The sequence below is a fragment of the Zootoca vivipara genome, chromosome 1 (assembly GCF_965207765.1).
Source record: "Zootoca vivipara chromosome 1, rZooViv2.hap1.1, whole genome shotgun sequence".
NCBI classification, from domain to species: domain Eukaryota; kingdom Metazoa; phylum Chordata; class Lepidosauria; order Squamata; family Lacertidae; genus Zootoca; species Zootoca vivipara.
The window spans coordinates 115,245,186-115,254,710 of record NC_142582.1 but is presented as its reverse complement, the minus strand read 5'-3'; the positions used below and the strand labels follow the sequence as shown (position 1 = coordinate 115,254,710).

Here is a 9,525-nt window from a genome sequence, read left to right as displayed (position 1 = left end):
CATCAACATGGCCTAATATAAGGAAAGTTGCAGAGTGGGACACAAAGACTAAAGAATCCTACATATACTTTTACAATAATCACTATTCTGCTAGTGGACTATCTGACTTCAAACCAGGAGACCCTGTTCTGGCTAAATTGGACAATGAAAAAAGATGGAAGACTCCAACGAATGTGAAGAAGCACTTGTCACTCAGTTCCTATGCCATCCAGACCAATTGAGAATTCATTAGAAATCATGGATATCTACAGTTAATGACAAAGCCTACACAAATAGAAAAAGAGATTCCCTGTGAACCCTTTGACCAGAGTTTCCCATACTTAGTTCTCCAGCTGTTGTTGGACTACAACTCACATCATTCCTAGCTAGCAGGACTAGTGGTCAGAGATTATGGAAGTTATTGTCCAACAACACTGGAGACACAAGTGTGGGAAACCCTGTGTTAGGCTCAGCAGCAGGAGATCTACCTGTTGAAATGCAGAGGGATGGATTTAAAAAAGACCCCTGTTCAACAGCCAAATGTTTTACGCATTAATTCATTCTGAGATCTATCAATAACCAGCCGTATGTTTTATTTCTAATGTAGAATTTATATAGTGCAGCCTGCAAGTAACTGGAGGGAGGAGATGTAATGTAGTATTAACTGTTATACTGCTACTACAACTATAGGTGCCACTGTGTGCAACTGAGGCAGTGAGTCATGCTGCTGTTGTAATTTGTTCTAGTTCAATAATGCTGTTTCTCTATTAAATACAAAAAATGGCAGAGCTGTGGAAGAAGCAAGAAGGGGCATTGAAAAGTTAATATGTCTGTTTTTCTCCTTTTTAATTGTACTCAAACAACTCCCCTTTCCATTCCTCAGGTACTATGTGTACTCTTGGTGCTACAGGTATGTGTTGCATTCAACCTTAAGTGTCATGTTCTACATAGTAAATTAAAACATATATTTCATATAAGAACTTCCATCATATATGTATGTAGATTGGGACCCTAGTATACATCAGTTTACATCTGTTTTCCTCTCGATGTAGCTCTTCATGTGACCCTCAGCTTCTGCACAATTCTCAATGTTACCAAGGAAAATGTCGGCTTAATGTTACCAAGGAAAATGTCGGCTTGATATTTAAAAACATTTTGCAGAATTCATGAATTTCTTAGAAGAGCTTCTTCATCTGTGAATAAGGCTCTCCTGGGTTTCAGGAGGAAATGATGGGAATCTTAATGTACTTCTTGCTTACTGATTTCAGTTTGGTTAAAGCCACGTCTTGACAAATGCTGGTTCAGAGTGGTGCTTTTATCCTCCAGTAAGCAGCAGAGGAAATATAAAAACAAAACTTTATTCCTGCCAGTCACTGAGAGAACCTGAAAGTAGAATGTTCTGCTCAAATCAATTCACTTTGTGTTACTTTCATGTAGGGTGGCGGTTATCACTTTTAGACAGAGAGTGGCCATTGTTAATGGCAGGAGTGGTCTGTGTTCCTCTTACTCAAAATTTCCCCTCTTCCATTCCTCAGGAGTCTCATATGAGAAAAAGAAAAGCTGTGGAACCCTCAAATACCATCATAGCACCTCCACACCATGTTTTTCCACTTGTGGCCCCATGAGTTTCCCCATGGAAGCTTTAGAAATCAAACTACTTTACATTTGATTTTACACTGGAGTGAAATCACACTTTAGTTCACGGGTTTTGCAATCTGCAAAGTGATGAAACGAAGCACTTCCTCCCTTTAATCCCTACTCAATGACAATTCACTTTGAACTTCACTGGCAAAACTCCCCATACTCTGGGGGCTAGGCTTAGCTGCCAAGTTTTCCCTTTTCTCGCGAGGAAGTCTATTCAGCATAATGGAATTTCCCTTTAAAAAAGGGAGAACTTGGCAGCTATGGGGCTAGGTTTTCCTAAATCCCACTGTTTAACTACAGCTCACTGGAAGTGGATTCAGCTCAGTTGCTGAACGACCACATATTCTTGTTTTTCAAACCATGAAGTCGTGATCTTATCAGCTGGCACAGCATTGGATAGAAACCAGTTATGTGTCCTTACCCAGTTGGCTGCAGCAGCAGCAGGTAGAAGCAAGCGAGGGCCATAAATAGAATGTAACCTAGGGAGAAGAGAGCTTACTCTACAAGCAAGAGGGAAGAGCAAACATCTCAGCCCAAAGGAACAAGTGTCAAAGTAAAAAGCAGGACCTTTTAGGGAAAACCCAGGTATGTATACAAACGATCTGAGAAATGTTGGTTGATAATTCACCATCCATAAGGGACAGTGAGTGTGAATGGGGAGACATACAGGTTAACATCAGGCCATCTGACCCCTTGCAGAAGTGGCTGACTCTAAAAGGCTGCTGTTCTAGGAGCACCAGGCCCTGGTGAGGCTGTATACCCTCTGCCTGAGTGGGTGAAGCAGCTCAGGACACTCCCCAAACTAAGACACCTTTCAATAGTGCTGTGGAAGGGAGAATGCAAGGCAAGCATGCTGAGGATGTTGGGCAGCATCACTGGCAAGGATGATTAGCGAGAGGAAGCCCCAGGCAGTCAAAGCAAGTTATGCAGATGTGTGAAGGGACAGTAAGTAATACCCATTTATTGAATCAATTGATGAAAGTAATTCTGACCAATAAGGGCACAGTAAGCTCCCCATATCTGCTGGGATCCAAATCCTGGCAGAACGTACAATTCAGGAGATTAATTCCTAGAGTAGGAAGCCAATGGAAAAGAGCTAGTGTTGTGTAAAACTAGGACACAGTCAACAGAGGTGAATGGCACATTCCCAATAAATTTTACTCTAGAACAAAAATAATTCTTTTGAGTAGGTTTCCATAGAAGAGTGCTAATATATTCTGTTGTTGTTGTTGTTGTTGTTGTTGTTTGTGTGTGTGTGTGTGTTTAGGAAATCTCAAAGTGCAATTAAACCTGCCATCCAGTTCTCCTTTTTACTGATTGTCCTTCAAGTCCACAATGGCCATGGAGATAAAGATCCACTTCAAGAAAAGCTAGCTTCCAGCATTGCTGACTTTACATTTAAATTCTCCAGACAAGTAGCTTCACTCCAGAGTGGCAAAAATATCTTCTTCTCTCCTCTGAGTATCTCCATGGCATTTTCAATAATTGGCATGGGTGCTAAATCCAACACCCAAAATCAAATTTACAAAGGGCTTGGATTGACTTCAATTGACACAAGCAAGATCCATAAAGAATTTAAACAGCTCATTCAGAGGCTGAAGAGTCCTGGAGCTCAGATAGACATAGGAAATGCCTTGTGGATAAAAAAGTCACACCAAATTCTTCCTAAGTTTTCAAAGGGTGTCAAAAGTTTGTACAAAGCAGAGAGCTTTAACTTTCAACAATCCTCTGTGGCTGAAAAGCAGATAAATGATTATGTGAACAAGAAAACCCATGGGAAAATTACTAAAGCAGTTCAAGGCTTAGATCCAGCAGACATCATGGTTCTTGTGAACTATATCTAATTCAAAGGTATGTTAAAGAAAGATAAGTTACAAATATTTAATACTTTGTATTGTTCAATCAGCTAAAACTGGCAGGAATAACTTATACCTTCAAAACAAAAGTGTTTCTGCTGTGGAACCAACAATTTAGTTGAAAGTTCTAAAAGATGTAGCATTTAATGCAGAATTAGAGAAAAACGGGGTTGAGGCTGAAGGAGCTAACCTGAATGCTTCCAGACGTTCTTGGGCTGCATCTCCCACCATCCGTGACGATTGGCCATGCTGGCTGATACTGATGGTGGTGACGTTCAGCAACATCAAGATCCCTGCCCCTGGATGCTTATAAACCACACAGGAAGCAGTTCCACTTGACTCAGTCCACGTTTTGACTGGTGGGACCCCACTATCCCCATTTCTTCTCTCCCTTGCTATCTTCTGAAACATCAACAGCATGTTGACTTTCCCTTGGCAATCTTTCTCCTTTGTCTGCACTCTCCTGATACAACATACTGCTTTCATACACATGGCTGAAGGTTAATTTTCCAGTAGGCAGTTGACATTCCTTTTTCTTCCTAGATGACTGGGAATATCCCTTTGACCCTAAATTGACCCATAAAGAAGATTTTTTTATTGATGAAGGAAAAACTGTGAAAGTTGACATGATGAGAAATACTAAGCATTACAGATATTTCCACGATAAAACTCTGTCCTGCTGGGTAGTTGAACTTCCCCACAAAGGAGGTGCTGTTGCCTGGTTAATTCTGCCTGATAAAGACAAACTGAAGGAAGTGGAGAATGCTATGGGGGAGGAAACTTTGTCCAAATGGAGAAAATCTTTAAAAAAGGGGTAAGGCTTTTCTCTGCTGTTTCTAAATGCCTCTGTAGTAGTTAGTATTTATTAGAGTATGGAATGATGGCATCTGTTTTAAAACTGTAAAATGCCTCTCTTTAAGTGTATGAAGATCTGACCCTGCAAATGCAGTAAATTGCTGAGTGTTATAAAACTCTTCATTGCTGATGATTTAATGTTCTGATTCTCGTTTAGGGACAAAATTAGTCTGTTCCTTCCAAAATTCTCGATGTCTGCATCCTATGATCTCAACAATGTGCTTTCTGGGCTGGGCATTACTGATGTGTTTAGCAGCAATGCTGATCTATCTGGAATCAGTGGAAGTAGCGGCCTGAAGATTAACAAAGTACGTGTGTAGATATCATGCCTTGGGTATTTTATGGTATGAGAACAGGCTTTTAAAAGCGTTAAGCAACTGACAAATTTACTTCTAAGCATTGAGAATCGGCCCCTGGACCTTTCCACACTCCATAGGGTTGTATGCAGTGTTAGTCCCACTCAGAGCTGACACGTTTTGGGTTAAACCACGGAGTCTAGGGCTTGCTGATCAGAAGGTCTGCGGTTCGAATCCGTGCAACGGGGAGAGCCTCCGTTGTTTGGTCCCAGCTCCTGCCCACCTTGCAGTTCAAAAGCACATAAAAAAAAGTGCAAGTAGATAAATAGGGACCGCTCCGGCGGGAAGTTAAAGGCGTTTCCGTGAGCTGATCTGATTCACCAGAAGCAGCTTTGTCATGCTGGCCACATGACCCGGAAGCTGTCTGCGGACAAACGCCGGCTCCACCGGCCTATAGAGCGAGATGAGCGCCGCAACCCCAGAGTCGGACACGACTGGACCTGATGGTCAGGGGCCCCTTCACCTTTACCTTTATTTGTTTATTTATTTATATATTCATTTATTTATTTTACCCACCAATCACTGTAAGGTTCCAGGGTGTGTTACAACACTGAAACACAACATTAAAAATAGTTTGAAAACTACATGCAATCATAAAAACAAGGAGGGTCATAGAATTGTAGAAGTGGAAGGGGGCCCAAGGGTCATCTAATCCAACCCCCTGCAATGCAGGAATCTCAGCTAAACCATCAATGACTGATGGCCATCCAATCTCTCTTTAAAAGTCTCCAAGGAAGGAAAGTCCACCACGTCCCTTGATCTGGAAATAATAAATAATAATAAAAATAATGATAATGATAATAATTTATTTGCAACCCCGCCCATATAGGTGGCTTCCCACAAAAGATTAAAAATACATTAAAATCATAATTAAAAATTACAGTGGTACCTCGGTTTATGAACACAATTGGTTCCGGAAGTCTGTTCATAAACTGAAGTGTTCATAAACTGAAGCGAAATTTCCCATTGAAAGTAATGGAAAGTGGATTAATCCGTTTGAGATGGTCCGCGGGGTACTTAAACTGAAGGGTCATAAACTGAAGCCAACTTTCCCATTGAAAGTAATGGAAAGTGGATTAATCCGTTCCAGATGGGTCTGCGGAGTACATAAACTGAAGCTTTCATAAACTGAAGCATGGGTGTAATTGGTTCCGGAAGTCTGTTCATAAACTGAAGCGTTCATAAACTGAAGCGATCTTTCCCATTGAAAGTAATGGAAAATGAATTAATCTGTTCCAGATGGGTCCGTGGCGTTCATAAACCGAAAATTCATAAACCGAGGTGTTCATAAACCGAGGTTCCACTGTATACTGGAATGGACTTAATGTATACTGGAATGTATTAAAAATACATTAAAATTATAATTAAAAATTATACTGGAATGGACTTCCTTGGGAGGTTGTGGACTAGCCTTTTACAGAATTTCATATGATTGGGAGTAATTGGTTGGACTGCAGTGGTATTTTATTTCATTTAATTGTCTTAGTCTGGGCAGGAAAGACAACTCAAGAGACAGTGGGGTAGATAACCTAGGCAGTACTGGGTGAAGGGAACTCTTGACCACCTTATGCCGTCTTTCATTGAGTCATTGTATGTGCACTTGAGGATTGGCATGCATGTGAGGTGAGCACCACACCCACAGGGCCACTGTGTGCTTCTCAAATCCCATGTCCAAGGTTCTCAGAACAAGGAGGAAGAATTCCTTCCAAACCTTTGTTCCAAGGCCACAAGAATTGCCTGTAAATATGCACAGGAAAAAGGGACGCAGGTGGCACTGTGGGCTGCTCTGGTTCGCCAGAAGCGGCTTAGTCATGCTTGCCACATGACGTGGAAGCTGTACGCCGGCTCCTTCGGCCAGTAAAGTGAGATGAGTGCCGCATCCCCAGAGTCGTCCGCGACTGGACCTAATGGTCAGGGGTCTCTTTACCTTTATGCACAGGAGAATGGAGTGATTTGGTTCTGCCTGTCTTAAAGAACTTCCAGTCTGGACTATCTTTTGATTGGCTGCTTTGCTTTGCTTTGCTTTTCTGCACAACACTGGATCCTGAGTCGTCTTTCAGATGTGTTGGAACTTAGTGCCACATTTCCCTAACCAAAGCAAAATTCTCAAAGCCAATGCACTTTGGTTTGTGTGCATGCAGTTGCCCAACCAGTAAAGCTCCCACCCAGAATAATTCATAGACTCATAGATTGGGAGAGTTGGAAGGGACACAAAGGGTCCTCCAGCCCAACCCCCTGCAATGCAGGAATCGTGGCTCATCCCTACCAAACCCCCAAATTAGCCCCTCTCTCTTTTGCCATTACACACATACAGTATGGGCAAATGCATGCATTCATGTGAGAGCAAACCAGGTGATGAGGGTGCCTATAATTAGGGGGCTTGTCTTGCTGCAAAACTGTGAGCAGAAAAGGAAGTGACATGGAACGCTTTGAGAGCATTCTCTGGGCAAGATGTCCTGGGACAGCCTAAAGGAAGTGGTAGCTTTTTTAAATGCACCTCCTGCCTTTATTCCATGGAGCTAACTAGGTCAGATATGCCACTATGCCACAAACCTACATGAGATCATTTTGCCTGTGTTGTGTTGCCATACACAACACCCCCACACTACTCATGGGGAAGAGAAGATCGGAAGCTGTTATTTATGAAATTAGATTTGTATACTGCCTTTCATCCAAAGATCTCAAAACAAAATATATAACAAAAATACTCAAAATAAATAGGGAAAATACATGAATGAAAACAAACCCATATACATATATACTATTTGTCAACTGCTTTAAGGTTTCCAATCAAGTGGTGTATAATTTTTTTATAAAATAAATAAAAATAGATACGTATGAGACTTCTACATATGAACATAAAATCCAATTTTAGAAAAACTGCAATAAACATACAACAGTGGCTCATTCATTCATTCATTCATTCATTCATTCATTCATTCATTAGTTTAATAAAGTACTGCCCTTCATCTGAGTATCATGGGGTGGCTTACAACACGAAAGTACGTAACATAACACAACACACTAGTGGCTGACCATAGCTGCCAAGTTTTCCCTTTTCTCACGAGGAAGCCTATTCAGCATAAGGGAACTTCCCTTAAAAAAAGGGATAACTTGGCAGCTATGCGGCTGACTGGAAGCCATTTAACCCTTAGACCCAATGGATATGTGTTTGTGTGCATTTTTGTTTGTGGTTTCTTTCCTTGTGTGTGTTTTCTGTGAGCTTGTGTGGTTGTGGTTTTTTTCTTTGTGTGTGTTTGTGATGGTGGGGGAAGTGCTGAGAATTGATTCTTGGAATGAGGATAGGGGGATTATAAATGTATTTCCCTTTTCATCTGTGATATGTTGGAGGCTGTCATGGTTTCAAAAAATGAATATATCTTCCTTCCTTCCTTCCTGTGCAGGCTATCCATGAGGCTGTCCTGGATATACATGAAGAAGGTAGTGAGGCAGCTGCAGTGACCGCTTTAGAGATGATACCCCTATCTGCTAGTGATCCTGTTGAAGTCAAATTTAACAGGCCATTCATTCTCAACATATTGGCACCAAATGATGGGCCCGTGCTTTTCATGGGGAAAGTAATGAATCCTGTTCAAAAATGAACAACAGGGGGACCATTCAGAAGCTTACAATTGCTTCTGAATCTTAGTGATGAAAGAGGACGTCCCCCCTTTGTTCAACAGAAGAAAGCGCCATAACCAGTAGTTGTTTTTAAGGACGACAATGACACCAACAGCAAACTGCATGTACAAACTGCATGTGTCTCTATTTCATTTTTTTTGAAACTTTTATGAAATTTTCTGTTTTACAATTTAGAAAATTCATTTAAACAACCTTAAAGTACGTATGTAGATAGCATTCCTTGGTTATTTTATGGTATGAGATCAGGCTTTTAAAAGCGTTAAGTTACTGACAAATTTACTTCTAAGCATTGAGAATCAGCCCCTGGAGCTTTCCACATTCTCTTGCTGTCTCAGGGGACTCTCTGCCTCTTTGCCATAGTAACCAATTGCATAGGGTTGTATGCAGTGTTAGTACCACTCAGAGATGACACGTTGAAATTAATAAAATGTATTTGTTTATTTTTTATATATTCATTTATTTATTTTACCCACCCATTACTGTAAGGTTCCAGGGTGTGTTGCAGCACTGAAACACAACATTAAAAATAGTTTGAAAATAACATGCAATCATAAAAACAAGGAGGGTCATAGAATTGTAGAGCTGGAAGGGGGCCCAAGGGTCATCTAATCCAAGCCCCTGCAATGCAGGAATCTCAGCTAAACCATCAATGGCTGATGGCCATCCAATCTCTCTTTAAAAGTCTCCAAGGAAGGAGCGTCCACCACGTCCCTTGATCTGGAAATTAATCATAATCATAATCATAATTTATTATTAGCACCCCGCTCTAGGTGGCTTCCCACAAAAGATTAAAAATACATTAAAATTATAATTAAAAGTTATACTGGAATGGACTTCCTTGGGAGGTTGTGGACTAGCCTTTTACAGAACTTCATATGATTGGGAGTAATTGGTTGGACTGCAGTGGTATTTTATTTCATTTAATTGTCTTAGTCTGGTCAGGAAAGGCAACTCAAGAGACGGTGGGGTAGATAACCTAGGCAGTACTGGGTGAAGGGAACTCTTGGTCCACCTTATGCCGTCTTTCATTGAGTCATTGTATGTGCACTTGAGGATTGGCATGCATGTGAGGTGAGCACCAAACCCGCGACTGGACCTAATGGTCAGGGGTCTCTTTACCTTTATGCACAGGAGAATGGAGTGACTTGGTTCTGCCTGTCTTAAAGAACTTCCAGTCTGGACTATCTTTTGAT

At 41.1% G+C, this 9,525-nt stretch overlaps 1 pseudogene; it reads left to right on the top strand.

The window, feature by feature from the left end:
- Positions 1–3,043: 3,043 nt before the first annotated feature.
- LOC118078405 (alpha-1-antitrypsin-like) lies at positions 3,044–8,386 on the top strand (annotated as a pseudogene).
- Positions 8,387–9,525: the final 1,139 nt, after the last annotated feature.